The sequence below is a fragment of the Poecilia mexicana genome, unplaced genomic scaffold (genome assembly GCF_051168715.1).
Source record: "Poecilia mexicana isolate PSO_F unplaced genomic scaffold, ASM5116871v1 scaffold_5, whole genome shotgun sequence".
NCBI lineage: Eukaryota > Metazoa > Chordata > Actinopteri > Cyprinodontiformes > Poeciliidae > Poecilia > Poecilia mexicana.
In genome coordinates this window covers 4,096,163-4,111,893 of record NW_028263374.1, presented here as the reverse complement: position 1 = coordinate 4,111,893, position 15,731 = coordinate 4,096,163, and the positions used below count along the sequence as shown (strand labels likewise).

The following is a 15,731-nucleotide window of genomic DNA, read 5'->3' as shown; positions in this document are numbered from 1 at the left end:
TCCTGCCATCTCTTTAAAGCAGTCGTTTCATTAAAATCTCTTCAGAGTACAATTAATTAGAATCTGCAGAGTGGAGGAGTCTTGGTAAACTTCACAATCAGTGCATGTCTTTCGTTTAAAATGTAAAATCACTGTGATCCTCAAAAAAATTGAGAAAATAATGTTAGACATCTTTTATATTAAATGAGCTTGTAGTGAACTGATAAAATTGATGTTAGTTTAGAAGAAACTGGCTCAGATATTTTGTAACTTGCATTGTGAAAAAGTGTAGCTCCTCCTTCTCTCAGTGCTAATATATAACTAGAAACAACCAATCAGAGCCAGGAGGCGGGTCTTACAGCTGTCATCCCCCCTCCATGTAGCGCTGCTCATCGCCTCCCTTGCTCTGGGCCGTACTACAACTCCCTCCCTCCCCCCATCAGCAGAGCCTGCTGTGAATGCTAATGCTAGTGAGCAAAGCTACTGATAACGGCGGACAAACAGTTTTCGTGTAACGGTGAGTTGTTTCTCCGCCATTACCATGTTTAGTAGCTTGTGCATGAAGTTGATAGACAGCGCTAAGACCCGCCTCCTCACCCTGATTGGTTGCTTTTCGGCGGTAGCGGTGCATTTCTTAAGACGGCAATAGCAGCACAGGGAGGAGGAGGAGACCGATGTTTTCACAGATTATCTCTCGTATTCCATACGTCACGACATGCAAACATGCAAAAATATATTTTTTTTTAATAAAAGTTGCATACTGCACCTTTAAGATATTCCAGTTCTGACCTATAGGTGGTCTGCACAGATTGACACTTAAAAAAGTGGAAACTGTTCACTGATTTGTTCCATGTGGTTTCACTGGGTTTCCCCAGAATGACTCCAGTGTTTGTTTTTATCCGCTGACTTTGTTAAATATTTTACATAATTCATTGAATCAGATTTCCAACCTGTCAGGTTGATTGCACAGAGAAAAGGTGACAAATTTTCCACTTCCTCTGCCAAATTAAAGTCTCTCTTGGTAATTTGGTCAACAGAAACATCATCCAGTTCATTTTTATGTCGTGGTAAGTAACCCTAACACAGGCATCTCTGTGTTTATTTTTGACATTTCTTGCCTCAAGATCACTTGGCACATTTGACATCACCACAGACCGACGTTCTCTGAAAACACTCCAGAGGCACTCGGTGTTCAGCCCAGCAGCCGCTCCCTTCACATCATGCAATCCCCTCGGTTTACTTCACACCCAAACGCAGCAACGGATTGGCGAAGGAGTCGAGAGGAAAAAGTTTCCAAAAGTCTGCTTTACGAGTTGGTGATGATTACAAATATGAATTTTCACTTAAATGTGTTTTGTGTGGCGCTTCGCTAATTTACCAGTTTTTCAGTTCCCAACGCAAATAACTTTTTAGTATTCCTGCTGTCGAGTCTTTAAAAAAAAATAAAAAATCTGAGCAGCCCAGGCTTGCAGAGGACCCACAACCCCTGAAGCATTATGGCAGACAACACAAGACTCGCATAAAGGCCAGGAGTTGTAACGCAAGGTTACCAAGTCTCCAGTCAGCCTCAGAACTGCCATGCAGGCATGTAGCTCCACTTTGTTGTGCACTTCAGGGGAATGGGGGGTTATTGTGCTGAAGGACATCAAAGTGTTCGCACATCCTGAAATGCCACAGTTGCAGATGGCTCTGCGATAATATTGAGCGCAACCTTGCACATCCGTTTGTTCAATCTATATTGGAATCTTGCTGAGATATTTGAAGGAGATACCAAAGTGCAGGTATGTGTGAGTTTCCTCTGGCTCACATCTACGGAGCCGCAATCATAGCAGCTCGCTTGCAGAAACATGAGTCAGTCATGAAGGAGATGAACACCAGCCTCCCAAACGTTGCATCTGATCCTGTGCGAAGTAAAAAGTTACTTCACTTCCTGGTTGGGTGGTTTGTATGGAGGTTTCACCCACATGAGTGTTTTGTTACACACACCCTTCACAACTGAAACTGACTGACTCAGGTGAGCTGGAAAAGTGATTAAAAACAGAGATAAACACTTATTCAAAATGTAAAAACATATTTAAATTTCCTGAAGATATTGGTATTTATGGCACAAAATCTCCTGCTTCTTTGCTGTTTTGGAGCTTATCTTATGGAGTTAACTTTCATACTGTAAAAATCCTAACACTTTGGGTACAAGCTTAAAAACTAGCATGCTAACTCCTCAGATTGTATGCTTTGAATATTTCATGGCAGACATTTTCCAAGACGGCTACTGTTTTTGATTTTTTTTTTTTAATTAACCAGTTACTGACACAACTTGCTACCCATTTATATGTTTGCATCTTTGATCATTCTATTCATGCAACTTTAAAGTAATGATATGTAGCAAAATCAGAAACTTTGTTGTTTGCAAGTTTCATGCCAGTCGTAAGCCGGAAGGAGATGAAGATGGGTGACGGTCATCTTAATATTTAGTGTTGGCGTCTGCTAGTTCTTTTGTGTGTTTAGCGGCTTAGTGTTAACTTCTGCTGATTTATGTTAGCGGAGCTAACATTCTTGTTTAGTGATTTAGTGGTTCGTGAGCTGTGGCAATAGCGACTGGCAGTAATGGAGAAAATATTTTTCATTACAACCATTTAAAAAAGTGTCCACCAGAAAAAGGAAACACAAGATCAAGAGGATATACATGATTTCTCTGGTTCAAAACACATTCATCTAACTTTTAACTATGGTGGCCATCTTGAAAAATCAAAACATTATCAGTGCATATGATTGCTATGGGTCCAATTATGTATTATTTGACACCAAAGGTGTTCATATGTGATAAATAATGGCAGTTCTAGTGCAATGATGAGCTTTTCTTGTTGACCATGGTGGCCATTTTGAATTTTTCAGTGGATATCGTTTTTTTGTTTGTTTTTTTTGTTTGTTTTTTTCAAACAAAGCAAACCCCTGAGAACATCTGTGCCAAGTTAGGTTCTTGTATTTGCATGTGAAATTATCTGCTGCAGTATTAAGTGGAGTGGACACAAAATGGTCTCTGGTTATTTTCTTCCCATGGTGACCTCAACAATCACATTTCACCACACCGAGACCATTCAGAGTCTTGCTGTGGTTGAGACTCCACACCATGCTAGTTGACCTCTATGGTAGTTTGTTTGCATTTTGAACATCAACCCAGCACAGCAACCAGATTTATGCTGCAAGCCAGAGTACCCAGAGAGAACCAGTGGATGTGTGGGGACAGACTTTCACTGGACTGATGGGGGAGAGGAAGTAAGCGCCTTATCCCTACTGATAAAAGTAAGGGTTGCAGGCCAGTTTTTAGGATTAGTTCCATTAGAAACTTCTTGATAACTCTGGAGTCTGGGCTGTTGTACCTCATGCATATCGTGTTCATCATGTATTGACAGAAATGTCTCTGCTCAAAAGGAAACGACTAGTAACTATTGCTCATTACTGTTGCAGTAGTTACTAGTTTCACATGGATACTAGTTTCAAAACTCAGTTGAAACGTCGTTTAGGTTAAAACATGTTTTTCCAACTGGTGTGCTTAAAGTTTTTTTAAGCATCATCTGTATGCATTTCAGTTAAATCCGAGACATTCTTGGAGGCTTACCTGTCTTCACTCATTGTATCCAAGATCAAATCAAGACGGGAAGCAGAGGTTAGTCACCCAACAGGTTTTAAGAGTTATGTTTACCTCAACTGAGCTCAGGCGAACCTGAGAACGAGTTCAACAGACGAGGTCAGCACCTCATTGTCCTGTTGCAATGCAGGAAGTGAACAAGATTCCAGGGGAAGTGTTGCACTTTTACCCTTCACAAGTCTCATGACATTCTCAGGAAGCATCCATTGCACAGCATTCGGGCCACAACAGATAGCAAGTGAGCCGCAGAGTGCAAAGTTTAGATTGTCCCTCATATCTCGTCTCCCACCAGCATCTGTGTGCACTTTAGCTGTTCCACTATTGGCATCGATGTCGGAAACTTTCTGCTTCTGAGATATTCTTGAGCCGACTTTCGCTTTGAACTGGAGGGGTTCTTGTTGTTGTTGGGTTTTTTATTTTTAGAAATAAAGCTGTTGTGTTTCCAGAGAATGTTTTTAGGGAAATAAAAGTTTTTATGGAGAAAGATGTTGATTGGGGTTTTAGTAGATGAACGGGTTTTTGGAAAACCAACTGCTGGAATAGGAAGGATCAATGTCGCATGGCTTGCTTTTCAATTGAAGCAGTCAAGCAGACCCAGCACAAACAATGAAGAACACAACTTTGACTTAGTATGTCAACTTTAATCAAACAACCTGGAAGCACAGAACGGTTTGAAGAACTTGCTAGTAGTTGAGTCTAGGTTTCCCTGTCATGACATTATTTTGTCATGTTAGACCTATCATGTATATTATTGAGATTTGTTGTCCTTTTCACATTTTTTGAGTCTGTACCTTGATTTACACCATGCCACTACAAACTGCATGTTGAAGGTGATTGTCCTTCTGGGAAGTCTCAAATCTTCTCCAGCCTTTATCAGATTATCTTCCATGATTGCCCATTTATTTCACTCCATCTTCCCATTAACTTCTTCCATAAGTTTGCTATGTCTCCTACATGGATTTTGTCAAACTGCAAATGGGACTTCTTATGGTTTTCTTTCAGAAGTAGCTTTCTTTTTTTACTGCCTTTATTGGGCTGATGAGGTCCAGCTGTTGGTGTGAAGGACAACAAGGACAGAGAACCAATGAGACGATAGAGACAGGATGGATACACAGTGAGGTGGGGATTTGTTTTTGGAAGACTGTCACCTACAGCCAAACTACAGGCTTTGCCTGGAGGAGGACCCACCTTTTTAATAAATAAGCTAAACTGAAAGTATGTTGATGTGCTGCCTCAACCACATGTGAGCTGTTTGGGTTACAGGAGAGAAGCAGCTAAAAGAAAATGGAAGTCCAGCCGACCATGCCATTGTTTCACAACCCTGCTGAAACCAGGTCCTCCACAGCCATCGTTTTCTTGCCTGTTTCCATACAAGATTTTTGGCATCATTCTTCTTTCCATTAGTCCGTTACGTTCTCTCTTGTCCCATTTGACCTGCTGTCCCCCAGTTGTTCTCACATTCAGTTGAACTTTCACAGAAGTACTAAATAAAATGCATTCATAGCTGCAACAATAATAGGACAGACTGTGGAGAAACACATTAATATGGTTGGTCAGTGTTGGCTACAATCATGCTGTGTCTCTATGTAGGTCAGATTGACCTATACATACCTTTTGTAGGTCAGTCAATACTGATTGGCTTTCCACTCATTCACGTTGCTAAATATATTGAAAACACTGACCTGCACCATGTGTAACATGAACTGTTGTGTGTATTTTGTGGCGTTCAACCATATGTGAACATTCAGACTAGACAGCAGCAGCAGCAGTGGAGAAATGAATCCAGGGAAACAATGAGCCAGATATTGCTCTCTGGGAGGTGGGGAGGTTCACACCTAATTGTCTGAAATCATTTTACAGTTTTCAGCTGGTGGAGTTCATTGTCACACTGCACCGTGTCAAAGGAACCAAACCGTTTGGAAAAACATGCTTACCTCCCTCACCTGTGGTGGTGCTGGATCAAGAACTACTGAATTTGAAATGACACAAAAAACCTCTGAAGACAACATGAGTGCAACTTCTTTGTTGGCAAAATGTAAACAAAAGTTGCTGTTGAACATCATGGATTTCTCTTTTTGTCTTTGGCGAAAGACCATGAGTAATTTCTCCTGCTAGCGCTAAACTAGTGTGTTTATTTTGGTTGTATTTGCCCAGAATTCTCTGCATGATGGTCCACTTCCTGCTTTTGGAGGGGTTTCTGGTCAGCTTGGCATTCTCATATGCATTCAGACTGCGCTAGACTTCACTTCAACCATGCTGAGGTTTTTAGGTCAAACAGAGTTCACTTTTTTGGCCCGCATCAGGCTTTAATTGTTCGTTCACACTTCCCCAAGCGAACCAGACTTTATATCTAGACAAACTAGAACTACGTTATAGTGGCCTGAGCAGAGCTGGTTTGAATGCACTCTTGGCCTCATCTGCTGTTTTCTTGAAGACCTGACTCCCAATATTCCTCAGACTTTTATTTTTATGTTGAGCAAAGCCTTGGATAATGCTTAAGCAAAGTATTTTTTCTACTTAACTTCATACAATGTTCTTCAAACTGTCTGAGATGCATGTTCCTCAGCTGCATCACATGAATCCAACGTCTGCTGACTTATGCACTGCACCTTCAGCGCGGTCAAACACACAACCGAAGCAGTGTGTGAATGAAAATTATTCCGACTGCATGTACAACAAAATATACTGGTGTGGTTGTTGAGTGATGTCATCACACTTTAATTCTCCGATGGATCGCAGCAACACAAAATCAACTTTGTCCTAGCCTGGCACCTCCCAGAAAGTTGGTGTGAAAAGGAAGCATGACTCATACTAGAGCGTGACTCAAACGCGACCCACCTCAAGGACTTGGCAACGGGTGTTTCGTATGTATATAATCAGATTGACTCGTTCCTCCGCTGAATAAAATCACCATTCAGACTTTGTTAGAGTGATTATTTGTCAAGATCCTCTTGCTCAGGTTTACGGTGACGGCTGAAAAAACTCCAGGCAGCCTTCATTGGAGAACAGAGGTGTATTGAGAATCTGAAAGCGGGCCAGTTTCTTTTTTTTTCCTTCTGGACTTATGTCTGGGATTTTATTCAGTTACAGACTATTTGCCTTTCACATTAAGTCAATACTGATGTAGAGCAGTGGCTGAAAAACGTACTCACCTGTTAATGCGGCACGAGTGTAAAATGCTGTTGAGCACACACGCTCACGTGCCGTTTGTTTCTTTTCGCGCCTCAGTCGGGACTTATGGAAGGTCGTCGTTCCTTTGGCCACATGACTTGTGAAAGTGGCAGAAAATCAAAGCGGCTTCTCTGCTGTGGGTAGTGGTTCCTTCAGGCAACTGGGCCGATGCTGGCAGTTAAGTATCGTTGGGCCTTTAGAGACCAAGAAATTTATGGAGCTAAACGTTTGGCCAAAAACAACAGAGGAAACTTTTGCTCAAGGGCCCCAAACGCAGGTGGGGGCAAAGAAAGGTGATCCAAGCACTCGATTGGAAACGTTGCTTCGAGAAGGCATTGAATATGAAAAGTATTCATATGTATTCATATAGTTGGTGCTTTATTCTTAGTGTCCGAATAGTTCTTTCTCTTTTCCTTTCGATTTTCTCTCCGTAGGGGTCGCCACAGCGAGTCATGTGTCTATTATTACTTCTACACCCTTTTATTACGCCCTGTAAAGTTTTGTCTAGTGTCTGGAATCACCTTCCCATCCCCTCTCTCCTTATTTCCTGTCTGATCTACTGCAAATAAAGTTCACGAAGGCCAGAAAGCCTTTAAAGAAGACGATTGAGTCTTTCCTTTCAATTGTTGCCACATGCATGCTTACCCTCAATTTGGACTGCTTGTGTCTCCGCTCCCCTTCGTCATGAAATGGACTCTTCAGTAAATTTGCAGCCATTATAGTCAATGAGAGCATTTAAACCGTCACCGCAGCACCTCAACATGTCAGGTCTGCTTTTATCGGATGCCAGAGCAAATGCTGGGTCAATTTACAAAGATCATATTACCGCAACAGCAAAATGAACGAGAAATACATTTTCTCCAAAATCCTGACTATATTAATAAAGATATAGTTTTATATACATGTGTGCTGTAAAAGTATGTTATGTATAGCTATATATTGACACAATGCAAATAAAACATGGATTTTCTTTCTGAAATCAAAGTAGACTTATTATGCAGAGTTGACATTTTGCACATTTTTTGTACTTTCATTTGGATTTCTACTGCCTCTAAAGACATCCCCAGTGCTTAAAAGAGCCACCCAGCCATTGTTTTGTCAATAAGTTAATGTTTTTTGGTATCTATAAAATGAGCCATTACAAAAATGTTCTGATTGTTTAATCACATTTGACAGACACTGCGCCGTAACCTGGCAACTCAAGCTAAGACCTTGTGTCACCTGGTTTTACCACTGTTTAACGGTAAAGCCATAATACAGTTTTACAGTGCTTTGTTTTTGACTTACCATTCAGAAACCACTTTCTGCATTCTTGTTGGTTGTGGAGGAGACTCCACTTTTGCTTTTCAGAGATGTGCGGTTGGGTAGTTGTGCAGCCGTTTTCATGGCTCAACTCAACCAGTGCAAACGTTGAGTTGTTGGGGCGTGGCCAACAGAGGCTTATTTGGATTTAAAGTGAGAAGACTTTAAAACTTCTCATTAAAACGGCTCAAAATAGACACAACTGACCAGACTAAAGTCTCATGATCTAAGAATGACTTTGTACAAAATATAATGAACATGTTTTGTATAGACCTGTACTTTTCTGTACAAGAAACCATAATGAGTCACCTTAATGTTGCACTGAACACTTCTTTCCTGAGCTAAGATGTGTGGTGGTGGTATCATGCTGTGGGGATGCTCTTCTAATTCAGGGACAGGAATCTGTTCAGGGCTGATGGGAAGATAAAAATATAGAATAGTTAAATATAGATACCCGCCACCCTTTTCAGAGTTTATTTGTAAAAAAATAAAAAATAAAAAGTCCTCCATTTTCCTTTCTCTTTACAGTTGGTCTAATACTTTAAGTTTGTGATTGTAAAGTGAGAAAATGAAGGAAAAAAAAGTTGAAGGGGGCACACACTCATGTAAGGCCATGTAGTGCGCTTGTTGAACTGACTGCACTCAATCAGGACGAGAAGAAAGTTTGTTCTAAACGGACGAGAAGTGTTGAACAAGTTCTCCACTCATAAAGACTTTTTCTTTTTCTTTGTAATCTAGATGGGACACTTTTCTTTTCTCATTTAAATGCTAATAGCTTTGAGAACACCATTGACGGAGAGAGTGCTGGGAGCGAAGCTTTGCTCCTATCTGTCTGCGGCACAAGGTGAGCACCTGCCTGCTCAATTCAAAATTCAGCTAAATCTTTATTGGAAAAGCGAAGCTGTTGCAGCTTTGTTTAAAGGACTTGTGTGTGTTTGTGCCCACGAGCATTTGATTCTGTTTATCGGTATGTTTGGAAGCGGCAGACTTAAACCTTTCTGGGATCAGAGTTATTTCTGGCAGTGAGATGGTGTGAAACAAAGAACTTTATAGTTTACAGATTTTAATTCTTTTTGTCTCACAAAAAAATGTTAGATTGTCGGAGCATTTTTACTGATTTTATCTAATGAGGATGTTCATATAAAATATTAGAAGGCAATAAGGGATCTAAATATAGTTTAACTTGATTTTTAAAATATTTCTGGGTTTTTATAGTTTATATATAACGGATCTGACAGAAATATTATCACAGTGCAAATTAACTAAAGTTTATAACCCTCTCAAAGTGGTAAAAATAACAGGTTAGTATAAAACTATTATTTATTCTATATTTATATTGTTAGAAATACATTTGGAATAATCTTGTATTCAGAATTCAGATCCCACTGAATCAGACTGTAGACTGAATTGTAGATAAATTTCATATAAATGTTTAAAAGAATTTATTTGTTTTCTACTCAGTTTCCTAATTATATATTGCAGTGTTTTCAAGTGAACGCTAACAGTTCCTTCCATCGTTGATAAATAATGTTTGCAAGAAATAATTCAGTTTCCTTCCGAGCCAAAGTTGACGTATGATTTGTAGCATCTGAAGTGCCTGTTTAAAGAGGCGTTTCAGCTTTTTAACCATAGAGTTGGAAGCTTCAAATCAGATGCTAACTTCAGTGTTTGCCACCTAAAAAAGATTGTTTGTAGCCAAATACGACATATTGTCCTGAATGAGTGTTTGACGGCATTTCCTTTGTAAATGAACCAAAGAGAAACGTTGCCAGGTCAAAACATTAAGAATTGTTTTCAAAAGGCACATAAATGTTATCACTAGATCACCACAACTATGTATGTATTGTGTTCTTTAGATGCCAGAAATGACAGTATTATATCTCAATAGTTAAGCATTTTAAACCTGAGTCATCCTTTCCTCAAAGCATTTTTTTTATCTTGTTAAAACAGGATTTCAGTCATTTCATTATAATTCAGTACGATGGGAAAAATCTAAAGCGTGTAACGTCTGAACACCACTTGTGTGCGGCAACACAACCGTGCACTTGATGAGGTCTAAAAGGAGGTGAGAAAAGCAGATAAAGAGTTGTGAAATGAGCATAACAGGGTGCAAGTTCATCACTTCGTCTTGAACCGAGAAAGAATCTCGGCTACGTTTCGCGGTTCAGTGCAACACGACAGCTATGAAGTGCAGAGTACGGCGCGTCTCTCTGCAGCAACTGAAACTGGGATTGTGTTTGCAGGTGATCTCTTGAACTGTATAAGAATCCCAAATGCAGATTCAACACCTGGCATTCATTCACGCCCTGCTGGCAGAGCCAGAAGATAGCAAAGTTCACACTTCGGCTGGAATGCAGGCTCATTTTGCAGAATGTTACAAGTTCATTCGCCACTTAGATTGATGTCGGTGACAGTGTGGTATCATGCACTCGCAAGATTTTATCAGAGATAATGGTTCCGGCTCACTAAAAGACCAAGAGATCCTCCTCTAATATAACATGTCTTTAGATTTCCATCAAGCAGAAGAGTGTTTAAATAGAAATGCGCTGTTGGCTGATAGCAAATTGTTTTATTTTAGGAAAACTGGGCAGGAGAAAGTACAAAGCTGTGAAAAACTATTTGTCCCCTCACAGATTTTGTTTGATGTTTAGATCATCAGACAAATTTTATCATCAAAGATAACCTGATTCAATTTAAAATGATTTTTAAGTTCTCTTATTTAAAAGAAAAATGTATCTAAATCAAAATGGCCTCCTTCTTAAATCACCAATTGATTATAATTACCATGTTTTTGGAGAGGTGAGTTGAATTTCAGCAGTATGGTAACAGACCTGTAAAATTAAGAAGTACCTGTCTGGCAACATGAAGTAGACTAAATCAGTGTTGTTCAAAGTGGAGGCCTACAGGGGGCCTTTCCAATTTCAACAATCTAATTTTCTTTAAGTCATATTTATATAGCATTTTTATAACAACTGAAGTTGACATAGCTACCACCGGAGTGTTCAATAAAATGGCAGCATGTGCCTGGAAAACACATATTGCTGCCCCTTTAAAACATTATTTTACAATCTGAAAGATTTAAGCAAGACAAAAACGTTTTAAATGGAAACGATCTCCAAAGTGACACTGAAAATCTGCTGTACCTTCATTGAATAGAAAGATGACCGCTTGAAATCAAGTTGAATCTATTCGACCTCTGCCAACTCCCTTGGTGCTGAATCAGGCTGCAGAGTCCTGGATACGTTTGGAGGAAAAGTGAAACCTGGCAGCTCATTTTGACCTCACTGAGCCGACAGCCAAACACCTCACAAACTTTCCCTCCACTTCTCCCTGACGGGCTTAATGGTGTTTCGCCACCAAGACTCCAGAATGAATGAAAGGCAGATAATGTAGGTGCAAAGGGAAATTGAATGGAGAATGATTAAAATTGAGGGGAAATGTTTAATTTTCTCAATGAGCTTTAGAAATTCTGCCTGGGCACCAACTCTGACTCTCAAGTATCCAATCAGTGTTTGAATAGCTGAACAAATTAGGAATTTTCATGTCATTTCCTGCGTGCCATCGAACGAATGATGTTTCTGCTCCATTTTCCCCAAATCATCAGAGTACAAATAAGATAAGAGTTTTAATTTGTGATAACTCTGACCTGACAATTGTTGCATTGTCTGCACTCCAAGTCATTAAACTAAACCTGACAAGTCAAACATTCAATAGAAAGAGAAGTCGATGTAATGCTGCGCAGACCTTGTTATGCATGAAACTCTTAGGTTAATGGAAGTTCTTTTTATCTTTTTTAATACACACCTTTTTGAAAGTCTAATTAATGCACTGTCACTCACTTGTTAGGGTTGGGAGGGGGACTCATGTCAGCACCACTTAGGCCTGTTCTTGTAGAAATATGTTCAATCCTCACCTAACAGTATGGGTGGCAGATGGTAATGCATTGGTTGTCACGGAAATAGACGGTGAAAATAAAGGCGAGTAATTTAAAGTCAGCAAACAGCTCTCCTGTCAAAGACGATAGCAGCGGGAGGAAGGAGAACTAACAGAAAATTAATGAATCCAATAACTACTGTAACATGTCTGTTTTTATTCTAGTCAGCATAGTGCACAGTTGTGAAGTAAAAGAAAAAGAACACAAAATTTGTTGAAGCTAGTCACTGTACGAAAAAGTTTGGTGTGCGTTTATGTTCTCTGTGCTCTGATATCTCTAAATAAAACCCAGTACCAGTTAACATAGAAAGTTGTGGTGGAGATTAAAGCTAGCCTGGTAACAACCAGATCCTTGTTCTACGTTTTGCTTCGTCCAGAGGGTCTGGACCCTTGGGTTATTGAAAAACGATTGCTTGCTGGAGGCGTGGACCCTGAAGTTTTAAACTTTACCCAGTTGCTGCGCCAGTTCGATGCTATGAAGCTTCCCGGAAATCACCTGCGCTGTAAACGACCATCCTCCACTGCAAAGAGATGAGTGCCAAGCCAAACAAGATGGCTGTTAATGTTGATTCAATATTTGGAAGCATGGCCAACATGCTTTTTTCACTTCCTCTGCTATGGTACTCGCTTCCTGTTAAAGGTATAGCTTCAATCACTTTTATTATTAATATTAACGATGGAGAGGCTGATTATTATTTGTGTTTCACATGTGCAATATTAATTGGTCAAAATATGATATTTGCCTTTTTAAGGAATTACGGTTTTCAACCCATAGCTGTATTTCTAATTTGCAGTATGTGGCAGGCTGCCTAGTGGAACAGATAACATGACTAATTAATGTGGTAGTAGCTTAACAGGGCAGCAAAAAGTATTGTTTTGCGTAAATGCACTTCAGCATTTAACACGTTCATATTTTAAGCTAGCCAAGCACCGAATGTACCTAAAAGTAACTTTCTACGAAATAAAAACAATTCATATTTTCATAACTAAAATAGTTAAGTCATACTTCAAAAGCGTTTGAAAATAAAATTGGGATATTTTATTGTAAATACTCTGAAAGTACAGCACTTCTAAGTAAAGGTATTACAGCGAGAATCTCACGCCAGCCCACACCTTGGGCTGGCGTGAGCCAGTATTTATTTATTTAGCTTTCATCGATGTGAGATACACGTGAGGGTCAACATGATTGGATCCCTCAGGTGGAGATGACTTTGACTTCTTCTCTGCTGCTCTCTGCTCGCACGCGCTGCTCTAAAGCCTGCGGCGGTGAATTGTATAGCTCCCCGGCAGACCGGGACTGAGGGGCGGCTCGGTACGCTCCAGCCCGCCCCGTGGGTGTGTTCACAGGCAAATGGGCCTCCGCATCCACCTGCTAGCGCCCTGCCTCTCCCTCACAGTCACACAGGAGCTTCCAACTTTCCACCGCGCCACGCACAGCGCGCTGCCGGACCTTATCTCTCACCGCGGGGACTTTTCTTTTACCTTTTCTGCTCGCTTTTTTCTTTTCCACTTCTCCCACGAGATGTTGGCTGCGCTCGTGCGAGGAGAGCATGTATTCGCCTCGCGCTCTCGGACAATGATGAATTAGAGAAACATTTTATGTTCTCTCTCCCTGACTGCTCACTGACAACTCCGGGGCCAACACGCGCGCGCTCTGCGCAGGTATACAGACGGCCCCGCCACCGCACCCCTGAACGCAACACGGGCCGCTGAAGAGCCGCGCAGGGATTTTCTATTATTATTGATTTCAGCTTAGAGAAAGAGAGAGAGAGAGTGTGATCGATCTGTTGGGATTGGCTTTTTCAGTGGCTTGCAGGGTTGGATCTGAACTTGTATTACGGAAAGCTGTGAGGTAAGACTGATTTTACTTCTATTCACTTATTGTTTTAATTATTCTCTTTTGGTATGGATAATATATATTAAATAAAAACCAATAAATGCGTATAAAACGCTGACTTGATTAAAAAATATATGTTTCATGTTTTCCAATATGTTATAATCTCTCATTCCATTCAAAAAATAAGAGTAGGGATTCTGATCGATTTCTGAATGGATTCCCACAAGATAATTTGAGAGTATTTGTTGAATCGCTCTGCAGTTTATTGTGCGCTCTAATACCACACCAGACTGTTTACAGTTCTGCCTCCCATGTGTGGCCAAGGCTGCCAGTCTGTCACACTCTGATTTCAGTCTACAGCTCTTATTTCTCAGGAACACTGAAACATCCCGCCTGGTTTTCTCTGTGTTTTTCTTATTTTAGTTGCAAGTGAAACGCTGTGAATTGTCTCTAAAATTGGAAGCAGCTCTACCCACCAAGCATTAACCAACAGACATGTTGTTTGTCTTGAAATAACTTAAACAGGCAAAATGAAACAGTTTGAAATATGAAGCATTGATATGACAAATGTGGTTTTTAATGTGCCTTGTACATTTGATCTTATATTTTCTGAATGTATGGTACTTTCTGAGGGACACGTTTGATTTTGTGATATGATGTATAAATGCACCGATCAGCCTTTTACCAGCTGACACCAATTTCTGATTTACTTTAGGTCTGACCTGCTGATTTAATTTTTTTCTTTGGGCTATAATAAATAGGCTCAGAGATAGAGGTGGTCTACAGAGTGAAGATGTTGTGTCTTTCCTGTAACTGTTATAATTTTTTTTTTCTATTATCAAAAAAGTGTACAAAAACTATATAGTTGTAGATGCATTTAGAAACAGGAGATTGTGTGAGTCCATTGTTTTATTGCATTTAACAGTCAAAACAGAAATTCTAATTTTCAGTGTTTGCCCTGCCCATCAGAGTCGATACGGAAACAAAATTGGTTGATTTCAATCTCTGGTGCATCTCTAGTAAAATGCAAGAGTGTGTGTCCTTCACACAGTCCCCAGTGTTGTTTTGGGGTGCAGCACCCCGTTTGATGTTGTGTGCTTGTGCGAATAAGGACTTGGCCTCTGTCTCCGAATAAACAGCTGGACGGTTAACAAATTGTCGGTAAACAGTTGAGGTTTAAACAGCTGCAGCATGCTCATAAATCGACCCACGTCTCTGAGGCCCACGCAGATCTGCCGGGGTCTATGAAGGTGGGTCCAAACACTGGAGACTGGATGAACCCAATTAGCCCTAACCCTAAAAAAGTTTAATCAAGGACAGGAATGGAGTCTTTTTGTTGATCTATGAGTTATGAATCAGCAATCACCCCTCGTGTCCATTAGTCATTCCCTGAAGATTAATTGATGCTCCCTTCTGAGTTGTTTTCAAGCCTATTGAGGCGCGCCGGTCAGTTCTTTCATCATTTATAACCCAGCTATCCACTTCTTTCTGCAACAAGTAATATTTATTCTCTTGATTGCACCAATCAGAACATTTTAGAAAAAAAATTCTATCTTTCTAGTAATCTTAGTTGTAACCTGGCATTAGGTAAACCTGTAATCACAGGGCAGGAGCGGCAGCACACGTGTGCTGTCATGAGGCAGGAATGCGTTCTGGACGGAGCGGGAGGAGAAGGCTTCTCCCAGGAGAGTCGACGCATTCTCTCCACTGGTTTGTCACACTCTGGGAAACAAACATAATTTTTCCCAAATGGAAGTGTGTGCACATCGCTAAAAGCTTGGCTCCCCTTTGTCAGGGCTCATCAGTTTTTATGGTGCCTCCAAGAAAATCTGGGCGTCATTCCTGCACCTCAGCTCTCTCCCT

General features: G+C 40.4%; 1 protein-coding gene and 1 long non-coding RNA gene across 5 annotated transcripts in view; one reads left to right on the top strand and one right to left on the bottom strand.

The window, feature by feature from the left end:
• LOC148159592 (uncharacterized) overlaps nt 1-15,731 on the bottom strand; it is a 285,054-nt gene that overhangs the window by 127,544 nt on the left and 141,779 nt on the right. The gene's annotated exons all lie outside the window — the stretch shown is intronic.
• Nucleotides 13,279-15,731, top strand: part of LOC106928996 (semaphorin-3F-like) — a 79,186-nt gene continuing 76,733 nt past the window's right edge. Inside the window, exon 1 of one of the 2 annotated variants that reach the window (XM_088005362.1) lies at nt 13,279-13,883. The gene's annotated coding sequence lies outside the window, so the exon portion shown is untranslated. The remainder of the gene's footprint in view (nt 13,884-15,731) is intronic. The other variant, XM_015005648.2, reaches the window with a different exon arrangement.